Raw genomic sequence first — 14,836 nt, forward strand, 5'->3', positions numbered from 1 at the left:
GAAAAGAACCCTCTCCTTCCCCATTTATTCCTTGACATTGCTAGGTTTGTGAATCTTGTCCCTCCGTTTTGGTCATACTTTCTTGAACAAAGGTATTCAGCACCTAAAGTGTTCTTGTCCGTTTATTCACCCTTGTAAGTCATACCAAGATGCGTAAGATCTGGTGCCACCTTCAAGGACCTTACAAAACTTAGCTTCCACGAAACAGGATAATAAAGTGCTAAACTGTGTGAAGCGACTATAAACTCAAAACGTGCTGTTAGGAAGAAAATCCTGTGTTGACTTGAAAGAGTCTCGGGGACTTCCTCAATAAGAATCAGCTTAAGGATGGGTAGGCATGAAATAGCCTGGGGGAAAGAAAAGGAAGGATGAAGGTATGGAGATGAAAAGAAGGATTAAGTTAATTCTAAAGAAGAGGGGAAAGGAAAGTAATCTGGCTGGCTTGTAGGCTGCCTGTTAGACCTATGAGGAAGCAGAGTAGCTCTCTACCAACTAAGGAAACAGGTATCCACTTATAAAACTCTTAATCCAATAATGGCATTGTTAATCCAATTATAAAGGGAGTAACTCTAAAATACCACCAGTGGTAAAGCCACCCCAAAAAAAATGGGTCTGAAAGTAAATATCTCCATTAAATTTCTAAAGCCATCAAACTAATCTCAGTGCTATTAAAAATTACAGCTGGCACTAAGTACTGTTGCAGAGTTTCTTTAGTATTGCCTAGGGCACAAGGAAGAGAGTGGTTAACTAATGTTTCTAAAACGCTGTTACCATCAAACCATGTTCCTGTCATTAGAGCAGGAATTTCTCAAGGTCAGAGGCCACATCTCACACGTTTTCCCTTTTCCGGTCAGACACGGAAGGTGGCAAGAAGTGATTTGTTGTTGACGGTGGTAACAGATGATGACAAAGGGCAAAGGCTGCTGACTGCCCTGTCCACTCCCTTGCTGTCCAGCTGTCCTGTCTCAGCACGTGAACAGTCAGCGTTCTCCTCCCCACCCACCTTCCTTCTCATCCTTCACTCAAGAAGAGAAAAATAGGTCAAGATTACTCATTTTTTTGTTTCATGTATAATTTCCTATAAACTATTCCCTTTTCTGTTTAATCTCTTAGGATGCTTTCTTAAAGAAAACACCCTCTCCTGTTCTAACATCAACTGTCCTGGAATGTTTCCTGACAACATTTGACTGAACGAACCTCCCCAAGTAGTTCCTGACTCTATCTTCATTCACCCATTTCTTCATTTGTGTTTACCTAGTGAATGTCTACCACAAGCCAGATACTGTTCTTGGAACTAACTGGTGATAACCACATGGAACAAAGCCCACGTCCTTATTCTCTGGGAGTTTCCACTCCAGACAATATATAAACAATAAATATGTATTGTGGCAGGTAATAGTGGGTTGAGTAAAATAAAACAGGGAAAGGGAGCTTATAAGCTCAGAACTAAAGTTTGCTAGCATTCCAGGGAGATGGAAAAGAATGTGCAAAGACCCTGAGGCAGCAGTATGCTCTGCTTGTCTGAGGAACAGCAAAGAGGCCCGTGTGCTCAGAATGGTGACAGTGAATAAGAAAACAGAGCCAATGGAATCAGAGAGAAAGCCGCAGGCTACCACAGGAGGATGCTAGACTACGGTGAGAGAGGCAGAAGTAGGCACACCATTTGGCAAGCTGTTCCATCAAGTCAGGCAACAGATACCAGTGGCTTATTCCGTGGTAATAGTACTGGAGTTGAGAATTTGTCAGGTTCCACATATATTTTGAAGCTAGACCCAATAGAATTAGCTGATATATTGGAGATGAGGTGAAAGAGGCAAAACAAGCCATCAAAGATTCCTCCAAGATTAGTGACTTGAGCAGCTGGCATAATGAAGCTGCTCTGGAAGACATGGGGGGATTACGAAAACCAGGTTTGAAAGGTGAAGTGTGTCAAGTTCAGAAGTTTGATTTTGCACATGTTAAGTTTTTGACGTTTGTTAGGTGTCCAGGCAGAGGCATTGAGTGAGCAACAGGATACGTCAGTCTGGAGTTCAGGAAAGAGTTTTGCCCTGGAGGTAAAAATTTGGAAATTATCAGTATGTGGGTGTCACTTAAGGATATTTGGTGGGATGCAATCTCCCAGAGAGAGATTGCAAATGCAGAAATAAAAGAAGCAGACAGAGCCCTGGGAAACTGATGTTTAAAGGCTATGGAGAGGAGGAGAAACTAGGAAAGGAGGGCAACAGCCCCACCCAAAAGCAGCAACACAGTCACACAGCCATCACTGGTGCTCAGCAAGCTTGCAATTCAGCACACATCGGCAGTTCCTAGATCAGGGTAATTCCTACCCCCGAGAACAACCTTGCAGAGCCCTTGTCTTTGCTCTCGAAGTTACTGGTTCTGTCCTCCAAGCCCTCCTTCTTTCATAAGAAATAACCCATAGTGCAGCCACGCCCCTTTCTGAGCCTGCTTTCTTTGTATGAAAGCAGGGGTCCAAACACCTCTTTTTGGGGGGGGTACCATTTGCCCTTTCATTTTTAGCTGACACAATTTTTTTAAATTGTAGCTTTCTTATCTATCAGTTTACAATCAATTTACAATCAATCCCATTACTCAAAAGCCCCACCTACATTTCTCTCCAAGGCACGCCCTTCAGTGCCACGGGTCATCAGTGGGCTGTTGTGCAACCTGCTCCAACACCTCAAAGCCCTGTTACCTAAAATATCTGTGATTCTTTTTTTATTGTTATTGAAGTTGTTCCAATTTCTCCCCCTTTGCGCTCCTCCATCCAGCCCAAATCCTGCTCCCGCAATCGGTCCCCACCTGTTGTCCATGTCCATGGGTCATTCATACGTAATCTTTGACTAGTTCCTTCTCCTTCTTTCCACCATTATCCTCCTCTCCTCTCCCCTAAAGTATCTTTGATTCTCAAATACTGGCCTTCTGATTCTCAGAAATGCTACTAGACATATCCTTAAATCTTTCTGCGGTCTTAGCCAGGGATCTTAACGCCACACTCTTGAGTCTTTTGCCTGAAGCCATGTTTTTCTGGCAGAGCCCTGGATGTGGTCTTGGCCCTACAGCCATTTAGTCCTTTGAGAATTTTTTTCTGGATGAAAGTGAGGATGAGAGGCAGGTCATTTTTGAGGCCAGAAAGTTCTGGCTCCTTTATATAGTTCCTCTAAGATCAGGTTGAAATTTAACAAGATTTTTTTCAGCTACGGTCTCTCTTTTTATATTTTAACATATGTGGATTAAGAAAACGAAACGAAATTAGTTGGCCCCTCTGATACTCTGTTTGGAAATCTTACCCAGAGCCACAGTTCATAAGATACACGTTCTATTTTTTACTTCTGCAGGTGAAAGTTTTGCGGTACTTTCCACCACTCACCCTACAGTACATGCCATCTTTTCTCCAGAGTTTTCCTCACCGTCTGTGAGTGCTCAGCAATTGCCTTCTTGAGGCACTTTTAGCTCCGACCTGCTATATGATCCCCAAGCTAATGCTACTTGTTTTGTTATTTGGTTACGGCAGCATCCTACTTCCAGGTAACAAGTTCTTTTCTACATACACGCAAGTGTTCCAAGGAAAAGAAGCTGCCAGAAACTTCACAACACCACTCTTATCAAGCTGGCTCAGATTCAAGGGTAGCGCATATGGACTCTGCCTCTCGGTGGAAATAGTATCAAGTAAACCCGAGGCATCTTTAATCCACCACAAATGTGGAAATGGGAAGGAGGAGCAGGTCTGAAGATGACAGTTCAATTTGGTTCATTGAATTTGAGACAGACAAATTAATATTTCAAATAGGCATGCTGATAGGGCTCTGATGCCCCAAAGGGATATATGAGCTTGGAGGATAAATTTGGGAAGTAAGAAAATGAGCCCTGGCTGGTGTAGCTCAGTGGATTGAGCGCGGGCCTGCGAACCACATGATCGCGGTTCAATTCCCAGTTAGGGCGCATGCCTGGGTTGCAGGCCAGTTCCCAGCAGGGGACACAAAAGAGGCAACCATACACTGGTATTTCTCTCCCTCTTTCCTTCTCTTTCCCTCTAAAGATAAATAAATAAAATCTTAAAAAAAAGAAAATGAATACTGTTATACCCAAAGAGAGTGTGCAGTAAGAAGAGAAGACTCTTACGGCTAGCGCTTGAGAAATTCCCATTCGGGTGGTGGAGCAGCCGGCAGTGTAGACTCCAGGGGAAGAGTGTTCAGAAAGGCAGAAGGAAAACCAGCCGGTGCGACGGTATGGAAGCCAAAGAGGAGAACCAGATGAGGAGGAAAGATCAGTCAGATGACAGGTGTGCTCTTCCCCCTCAGGTTTCTGCCAGCTTGACTGGATGGATCGCATTCTAGGACAAATAAAAACACCATATTTTTCTACCAGGTTAAAATTATCAGCAGGAGTTTGGCCAGACTATAAAATTGGTTTTCGTAAAAGTAAGGAAATATTTAAATGATGTGAATTTTTAGGGGAATCATTAGAAACCCAATAAGCCAGACAGCCATGATGCTTGTAGGCTGAGCAGAACACGGTCCTCCTGACAGGAACAGCATTCAGGCAGGAGGCCGGGAAGCATAGGACCCACAGCAGGCCTGCAAACTGTCCTCACACGCAGGAGTCGGACAGTTTGACATTCTGTTTGCTTGTTTTTAAAGGTAAAGACTGTCTTCCGGGAAAATTAATTATCGAGATAGGTTATATCTTTATACTGAGTATAAATCAAGTAAGAATGCTGTTGACAAGTATAAATTTCCTTTTCAAACTATGTTCATGAAATTGAGTTTTGTAAGCGATGCCCTCCTGGGTGGTATTCCCTGACAAGTACAGGCGGGCTTGTGCCGATTGGAAGTGAACACAACACTTTGCTTAAACTATTTTTCCACCCAAGCATTCCATATTCATGCTCAGTCCAGTTCCTGCCCACTCCGATGTCAGGATTTCACCTCCCTTCCTTCCTGGCCTTCTCTGTCCCTCAGGGGACAATACACATTGGGCATAAAACAAGAACACCAAGAATCTTTGCTTTTTGCAGGGCCCTGGAACCCTTTCTACGGGCGACAGTCCTGCTGTGGGAAGAAATTACAAGGTGTGGCATGTGCTGCTTTGTCAGCTCCCTTGGGGTAGTGGGGTTCATCTTCTATGGAGGGATGAGCATAAAAAACACTTTTATATAAGTGTTTTTAAATTTCTGAAGCTCTAGGAGAATTGTCATCAAAGTCTTCCATGTTCAATAGAAAAAGCCACCTCAGTGCTTTGCTGGCACATCTGTCTATGAGGGCAGATGCCACCTGAACCACGGTGGTCCTGTCTCTGAAAGATACCAAAGAGAATCTTAGGGTCCTGCTGGGGATTAGGTATGGAAATGAAGAGAAGCAGACTGAAAGGAAAAATGTTCATAAAGAGGTCAAATGTAAATGACTCCAGGAGGGCACTGGGTAATAGTACAAGTTTTTCCAGAAGATTGATTTGAATTTTGGAAAAGTCTTCTAATTGCCCAGAATTCATGCAAATCCAAGTTCTGAATGTTTTTGAGGTCTGCCCTATCGATTGTAATATGTAATAGAAAGAACTAATTATCTCAGAACTGCAGCTGCATGCAAACTTCAGATTAATATCAGAGTTCAAAGACAGAAGCAGATGTGTAAAGCAGAAACTATGCCAGATACATACTTTGGAGGATTAAGAAATATTTGGTTTGATGAAAGAGTCTTATTCAATAATAATTTTCCATCTCTCATCCATGGCAATGGGATTAATATTCATGAGCCCGTCAACTAGTTTGCTGTTTTCATTATATTTGTTTTTGTCCATTTGGAGCTTAATAGACAGGAAATTGCCGGGATTTTTTTGTTTGGTTGGTTGGCTGGTTGGTTTGAAGCCTGTGTAGATTTTGGAAATTCCAAATGGAAGACACTCAAAAACAAATCCCAAAAGGTGCTTCTGCCATCATCAGTTGTGACTTGTTGTTCTCTTTCTAGCAGAACTAAGAATAACAGCACACAATTCAATTTGCTGAATCATGTCTCTTAATTTTTAAGCTAAATGATTGAGGTTTGGACACAAATGTTTAAGACAGCAAGTATTTGTTGATATCATGACTTGAACAATCTTTCCGGATGCCCAGCCTAGATACTGGTGGCTTAGAAAAGCCCAAAGTCAAAAATGTCAAATACCCCGTGGGATTTTGAAAGAGACCTAAGTTCATGACATCGGCAAATTTTTATTGATACCAAGCCTTTTATCAGAAGAGCTTCAAAAGTTTTTACTTGAAATGCTCTAGTAAAAACTGTCCATAGCACAAACGACTGAGGGAAAATACAACAAAATGTAAACAGCCATTATTTATACATGGGAGAGCTTTGTGTGACTTCTGATCCCTCGTCCAAATGCTCTTTCTTTCTTTTTTAAAAAAATTATTTATTTATTTAATTGTTGTTCAAGTACAGTTTTCTGTTTTTTACTCCCATCCCAGCCCACCCCACCCCCCAGTGCTCCCCACCTTTCTCCCATTTCCACCCCCCTTAGTTTTTGTTCATGTGTCCTTTATACTTGTTCCTATAAATCCGTCCCCTTCCCCCCTGGAATTCCCTCCCCTCTCTCCTCTGGTCACTGTCAACCTGTTCTCTATTTCAGTGTCTTTGGTTATATTTTGCTTGCTTGTTTGTTTTGTTGTTTAGGTTCCTGTTAAAGGTGAGATCATATGGTATTTGTCTTTCATTGCCTGGCTTACTTCACTCAGCATAATGCTTTCTAGTTCCATCCATGCGGTTGCAAAGGATAGGAGCTCCTTCTTTCTTTCTGCTGCATAGAATTCCATTGTGTAAATGTACCATAATTTTTTGACCCATTCATTTACTGATGGGTACCTAGGTTGCTTCCAACTCTTGCCTATTGTAAATTGTGCTGCTATGAACATTGGGAAGCATAGGTTTTTTTGGATTGGTGTTTCAGGGTTCTTAGGATATAATCCTAGCAGTGAAATTGCTGGGTCAAAAGGCATATTCATTTTTCAGTTTTCTTAGAAAATTCCATGCTGTTATTCATAGTGGTTGTACCAGTCTGCAATCCCACCAACAGTGAACTAGGGTCCCGTTTTCCCCACAACCTCTCCAACACTCATTGTTTGTTGCTTTGTTTATTATGGCCATTCTGACTGGTGTAAAGTGGTATCTCATTGTGATTTTAATTTGCATCTCTCTGTTAGCTAGCAATATTGAGCATCTTTTCATGTGTCTCTGGATCCTCTGTAGGTCCTCCTTCAAGAAGTGTCTGTTCAAGTCCTTTGCCCATTTTTTAATTGGGTTGCTTGTCTTAGAGTGGAGTTATGTGATTTCTTTGTATATTTTGGAGATTAAACCCTTGTCTGAGGTATCACTGGCAAATGTGTTTTCCCATATAGTTGGTTCTCTTTTTATTTTAATACTGTTTTCTTTAGTCATGCAGAAGCTTTTTATTTTGATGAAACCCCATTTGTTTATTTTTTCCTTTATGTCCCTTGCTGTGGGGGCTTTCTTTTCCTAAATTTTGTACAATGAGAATGGAATGGTGATAAACTGAGGTGAAACCAAATGTTTTTAAACATCCTAATTCAATGTCACCTTACATCTAACAGGACACTAGCTTCTTTAAAAAGTAAACATGCTAGCTTAATAAGTGGCTCAATTTATAAATAAATTTTTGAATTTTCAGTGCCACTAGAACTGTTTGTTCATTAATAGAGAGCAAGGAAACTTATGGCCCCAATTTCCAATATTTGTGGGGTATAGAATTTTTTATTTTAATATACCAATCAATAATAGGATTCTTTTTCTTTACCTTTTAAATTGAAAACAAGGTCCAGAGTTAGTGACTTGCTTTTCCAGATATGAATTAACTCTAAGTATGTCCTGGAACATTCTGGTTGCCACATGGAGAGATAACAAATTGTGGGGTAATGAATTGTGCAGGTGTAGATCCAAGACAATCGTCAGGGTGAAACAAGGCTGATCATTCTGCACTCAGTCTAACCCAGATCTTACCACATAGAGTGAGTGTTGGAAATTCAAACTGGTGGTGGAAGCAAGGAAGATGGGCAGGTGGTAACATCTCTAGTCTGGAAAATGGCATTCATCAAGAATAGCAAGAATGAGAAAGGAAAATGGGTCTTCATCAACTCTGCAACCCAAGGCCCAAAAGATTGGCAGGTTGTCGGACCATCTCCCTGGTGCAGACTTGTGTGACAACAGAGGTTCCAGGCCTGTCTGCGCCGCCGTTTCAGCCACAGTGCTGAGAGAACAGTGGGTGGTAATCAGCCATCTGCCACATGTGAGCCGTTCCTCTAGGTCAGGCCTTGTGCCAAAAGCCTCACATTTTTTGCTTCATCTAGTACCCACAACCCTACAGCAGGTTTTATTACCCAATTTTTCAGGGAAATCTGAGGCTCACGTGGTGAAGTAACTCGCTTAAGATCGCATATGTAGTAAATGGCAGAGTTGGAGTCTGAACCTAGGTCTGTGTGATTTTAAAGCCATTGCCCTTCAGTGTAGTGGATACAGTGCCTCTTAACACCTGTTTCACTGAATAAAATACCCGTGTTTTTTGGACTATAAGATGCACGTTTCCCCCAAATTTGGGGAAAAGGCAGTGCGTCTTGTAGTCTGAATGTAGCTTACCTGGCTTGCTGTGGGGGTGGAGGGCAGCAGTGGAGCGAGGTCACAGGTTATTAAATATTTTACCACAGTCTTTGCTTCAAAATTTTCCCCTATTTTCTTTTTCTATAACCGAGTTGCATCTTATGGTCTGGTGCATTTTATAGTCCTAAAAAATACAGTGCATGTTGCTCTTGGCAGTTTCATAGAACCCTCACACAGACCCTCACACCAGCACTGCAACGGAGTTGGAAAAGGTATCACTTCTATCCTATGTGTACCAGTGCAGAGAGCAGAAAGATCACATGCCTCCCCTAAGGCCATGGGTATGGAAAATAGTGGTGATGAGATCCTACGATTCCTGCTTTTCCTTTTGTTCCTTTTAATCCATAACATATTGTCTGCAATTTCTCATTTCATCGGCAAAATGTCTTTGCGTGGCAGTGAAAGCTATATATGTTCTACCACCTGAACAGGAAGAATAATGACCCATGTACATCATACTCAGGATGTTAATAATCCTGCCAGGATGTGGGCTTAACCTCTTCCTGCAAAGGGACAACATATGCAGACTCTGATCACGCACAGGAGTTAGATTTGTGTAATATCCTAAGTAAGGATTTCCTTAGTTACTGTATTTATGTATTTTCTCTGAAAGTTTTCAGCCTATGTGTTATGAGCAACAAAGCCCCATTAGATGCCTGTGATGAATTCCTTTTTAGCTTTTAGTACAACCATCAAGATGATAGAAGCACTCTTTAATGATGTAACTGCAACCTATTTTCTACGTGTATGAACCCAAGTACTTTTTGATTGAATATTCTCTTCTTCAGACATGCTTTGAAGGAAGAAATGGAGTAGGATTGGTTGTATTTCTATGTTCATCAGCTATTGCCGCAATGATGCTGGAAACCAACCTCTCTAAAACCAAGTGCCTTAGAGCAAAAGACTTTTATTCCATGCTTATATTGGGTTGGCCAAACAGCCTGTATGGTTTTTCCATAAAATTAGACACATTTTTCATTTTTACCCATAACTTTATTGATTTCGCTATTTTGAATATGTTGGCTATCTCCCGCATGGTAAAACATTGATTGTTCTCAATTAATGTGTCAGTTTGATTGCTATTAACCTCAGCTGGTCTACCTGACCACGGAGCATTGTCCAGCGAGAAATCTATGGCACAAAACTTCAAGAATCACTCTTGACACATTCAATCAGTCACAACACCTTCTCTATACACTGCACAAATCTTTTTTTTGCATTTCAGTTGCATTTTTACCTTTCTTAAAATAATAAAACATGATATGCTGAAACTGTTATGAATTTTCTTTCATTTTCACTATTAAAATGGGTACACAAAATATACCAATTTTGATAAGTTTTTTTAAAATGCACATTGATATGACAACTGCCACAATACAATCTAACAAAAACTATTTTGAATGATGTTAAAGACAACGAGGTGCTACTAGAGCCATCCTACAGAAAACAGCAAATGAACTTTTGGGCCAACCCAATACATCTGCAAGTTGGCTCTGGCTCTGGTGATCTAGACTGGGCTTGGCTGGGCACCTTGGCCTCAGGGAATAAGGTTTGCATATACATGGTTCAAACCCAGAGCTGTGCCTGGGTGTAGGGAAATCCCAGAAGAGTGACAGTAAAGAACTACACTCTTCTTTGTTGCCCTAATATTCTAACTTACCTGGAGGAAACAATAAGCATCTGAACAATGTACAGCAGATAGAAAAAATAATGAGTATTGTCAACTTGGAACCCTATTTCCAAACTGATTAGAATGACAGGGGCAAAAATGAATGTTAGTGATTTTTTTTCCACATTGAAAACCTCTGCTGTGATTATGTTTTGTTTTGCATAATGAAAGGATAGTGACTGCTCTAGTGGCCTAAGTGTACCCTTGCATGTTTCAAATATCAGCATTCATAATTAATGATCAACTGATTTACACTCCTTCATTTAAGTAGACAGGAAATGCTGTTCATTAAAAATAAATTTCTAACACATGAAAGTTTTATCTTCTCTATTTCCATGTTCAATTCTTAATAGTCATTGGCAAAGTATTGCTGCAATGTGAAATTTCAAATCCTGATAAATTTTTATAGTCTTTTTACTAAACTCTGAATACATAGTCTATATCTGGGAATATTATGACATGAATAAAAAGCTGGAATATAAATGAAGCTATTTCACATGTCTAATAAGAAAATATGGAAATCCAAACACCCTGGTAAATCTCAATAAACTATAATTCATGTTTGTTCCAGGTTCAAAACCCTTGCTTGCCAGCGTGAGCCAGTTACACCAATCTCCACCTTGGACTGTCTACCATCCACGTACCAGTCCAGCTGTCTGTCTGTTTTGACTTCTTTGGATCCACAGTTGTGGTAGGAGCAGTGTTCCACTTTTACCCCCTGAGACACTGCTTCCTTTTGTACTTTCTTAGTTTATCCATCACAGATCATGGACAGCAACTCCAGGCCTTGCAAAATAGCCTGGCTTGCAGGGAGATAGTGAGTGACCTGGATTTAACCGTCTCATAAAGGTCTGTGTTTGCTAGGAGGGGGACTCTAGGAACAACATCGTCATAAAAAGGGCAAAGAAGGGAGTCAGTTGTTGGCTTTAATTGCCAGCTTCAATCAGAAAATCTTTATTTTTAGCAGTGCGTATATGAGAGTTACATATACTCTTATTTGAAAATGGAGTTCTTCCATTCTTGAACTCCTTTGGAAGAGCACAGCCTTACATCCAGCTCAGAAAACAAGAAGCAGTGACAACATTCCCTGACATGCTTTTGACTGAGTCCTAGGAAATCTCACTTTCTTTTTTTAAGTATATTTAATTGATTATGCTAGTATAATTGTCCCATTTTTTCTTGCTTTATCCCCCTCTGCCCTGCACCCCCTCTCCCCCCAGCATTCCCCCTCTTAGTTCATGTCCTTGAGTCATACATATAAGTTCTCTGGCTTCTCCATTTCCTATGCTATTCTTAACCTCCCCCTGTGTGTTTTGTACCAACCAATTATGCTTCTTATTCACTGTACTCCCCCACCATTCTTCCCCTTCTCCTTCCCCGCTGATAATACTCCATATGATCTCCATTTCTGTGATTCTGTCCCTGTTCTAGTTGTTTGCTTAGTTTTTGTTTTTATTGTTTGTTTGGGTTTTTTTAGGTTCAGTTCTTGATAGTTGTGAGTTTGTTACTTTACTGTTCATAGTTTTGGTCATTTTCTTTTTCTTGGATAAGTCCCTTTAACATTTCATGTAATAAGGGCTTGGTGAAGATGAACTCCTTTATCTTGACCTTATCTGGGGAGTACTTTATCTGCCCTTCCATTCTAAATGAGAGCTTTGCTGGATAGAATAATCTTGGATATAGGTCCTTGCCTTTCATGACTGTGAATATAGTCTTTCCAGTCCCTTCTTGCCTGCAAGGTCTCTTTTGAGAAATCAGCTGACAGTATGATAGGAACTCCTTTGTAAATAACTGTCTCCTTTTCTCTTGCTGCTTTAAATATTCTCTCCAAATCTTTAATCTTGGGTAACTTAATTATGATGTGTCTTGGTGTGTTTCTTCTTGGATCCAACTTCCTTGGTACTCTCTGAGCATTGGACTTGCATGTCTATTTCCTTTCCCAGACTGGGGAAGTTCTCCTTCATTATTTTTTCAAGTAAGTTTTCAATTTCTTGGTCTTCCTCTTCTCCTCTGGCACCCCTATGATTCAGATGTTAAAATGTTTAAAGTTGTCCCAAAGGTTCCTCAGCTTCTCCTCATTTTTTTAAAATTCTTATTTCTTCATTCTGTTCCAGTTGGATGTTTATTTCTCCCTTTTGTTCTAAATCACTGATTTAAGTCCCACTTTCCTTCTCTTTGCTGTATTTATTTCTTTATTTCATTTTGGATAGCTTTCATTTCTTCTTTTATTTTGCAACCATACTCAACCATTTCTGTGAGCATCCCGGTTACCAGTGTTTTGAACTCTGCATCTGATATGTTGTTTGCCTCCTCATCACTTAGATCTTTGTCTGGAGTTTTGAAATGTTCTTTCATTTGGGCCAGATGTCTTTGTCTTGGCACACCTGTATATTGTAAGGGGCAGAGCCATAGTTATCCACCAGGGCATGGCAACCCATGGCACTGAGTTGTGGTGCTATAAGTGGGGGCGGGATCCGAGAGAGGAAAATGCCACTTGCTTGCTCTGCTCTCACCCCACTTTCTATCACTTCCCTTGCTCCCCACAAGTAGACTGTGCCCTTTCAGGTCCTGATTCCCAGGTGGGTGGGCTTGTGTACATTCTAGGACCCTGTGTGCCTCCCATGAGTAAAACTAATTAATTGCAGAGATTTTGTATGAAGCAAACTGATTATTGGGGAGATCGCAGAATTTCATCTTGTCTAATTATGCCCTAGGCTCTCCCCATCTTCCCTGGTGCACTTTTCATCAACACCAAGAGAACAGCTTGGCTTTGGGCATTCGCCGGGCATTTTGCACAGCCTTAGAGAAACCTTCTACAGATGTCTTTTCTTCCTCTTATTTATACCTTTACGAGTGTCCATGGTTTTGGTGTAGTAGTGCCCCCCTTATTTGCAGTTTCGCTCTCCATTGTTTCAGTTACCTGTGGTCAATTGTGGACCAAAAATATTAAATGGAAAATCAGGACAAAAAACAATTCATACATTTTAAATCCTGTGCTGATCTGACTCATGTGATGAAATCTCTTGCTGACCCATGCCGTTCTGCCTGGTGTATATTTGTCCTGTACGCTGCTGTTAGTCACCTAGTAGCTGGCTTGATTATCAGACTGACTGCCACTATATCACAGTGCTTGTGTTCAGTCACCCTTATTTTACTTAAAAATGGCTCCAAAGCACAACAGTGGTGATGTCAGCAATTTGGGTATGCCAGAGAGAAGCCATACAGTGCTTCCTTTAAGTGAAAAAGTGAAAGTTCTTGATGTAATAAGAAAAATTTTAAATTTATATGCCAATATCACTAAGAACTAATCTTCTATCCATGAAATTGCCTAATTTATAAATTAAAGTTTATATAGGTGTGCATGTATGGGAAAAAACATAGTATATACAATGTTTGGTCTACCCCTGGTTTTGGGAATCCACTGGGGAACATATTCCTTATGGATAAGGAGGGGACTGCTATAATTATTTATTTGTACACATTGATGTTATTTGAGAACATACTTAATCATCGCTCTTTAGTATATTCTGTAAAGAAAAAACCCTTTACTGGCACACAAAAGGAGGTGATAAGTGAAAGAGACCTAGAGTCTCAATAGAGACTTTGAATTCTCAAGGAGCTTTTTATGTTGATTAATTCATGTAATATTTGCAAACACTCTGGTAAGAAAGCAAATGCTACTAAAGCAACTGAAATGATTAAATTGTGAAAAGAACTGGATTTTTAAGCAGATGAGTAAGAACCATACATCCTGTCTTTTAACCATCAGTCCATCAGTCGGTTAAGTTACCTGCATCACAGTTCAGCCTGGTTCCAGCTCAGCAAGTGTCCTCCTGCATTGGTTTGTTCACTCTGGTTCTCTTCCCTTGCTCTTGCCCTGGCCTCTGCTTTAACTTCCTCAGCCAGTTACTTCACTTCTTGTTTCTTTATCTACTATATTCAGGAAAGTCTTCATTCACTAAGCTGAATTAAAACTATTCATTTCGGTGACATAATCATTTAGTTTTAAAAAGCTAAACTGGCCCTGGCTGGTGTAGCTCAGTGGATTGAGTGCGGGCCTGTGAACCAGACGATCGCGGTTCGATACCCAGTAAGGGCATATGCCTGGATTGCAGGCCAGTTCCCCACAGGGGCCAATTCCCAGCAGGGGATGCACAAGAAGCAACCATACACTGATGTTTCTCTTTCTCTCTCCTCCCCTTCCCCTCTAAAGATAAATAAATAAAATATTTTTTAAAAGCTAAACTGATAAAAATAACAACATACAATTACCCTTCTTGAAGAAGATTTTAGAGAAGTTGGAAATGAAATAAAATGACATTTATTTTACAAACTGTCCTTCACCTATCCTACAGTTAGCACAACAATTGGTTGAAATCTCCCTGGTCCACTCTTTGTAGTAAAGTTGGTTCTGTAGGTCAGTTATTAGAGAATTACATATATTACCAGTTACTAAGCTCCGAGTGCTCACCCTTTAGGTCTCAACTCAAATATCGCTTTCCCATAAAAC

This window comes from Sturnira hondurensis, unplaced genomic scaffold, assembly GCF_014824575.4.
Source record: "Sturnira hondurensis isolate 20B ecotype Veracruz unplaced genomic scaffold, ASM1482457v3 Scaffold0009906, whole genome shotgun sequence".
NCBI lineage: Eukaryota > Metazoa > Chordata > Mammalia > Chiroptera > Phyllostomidae > Sturnira > Sturnira hondurensis.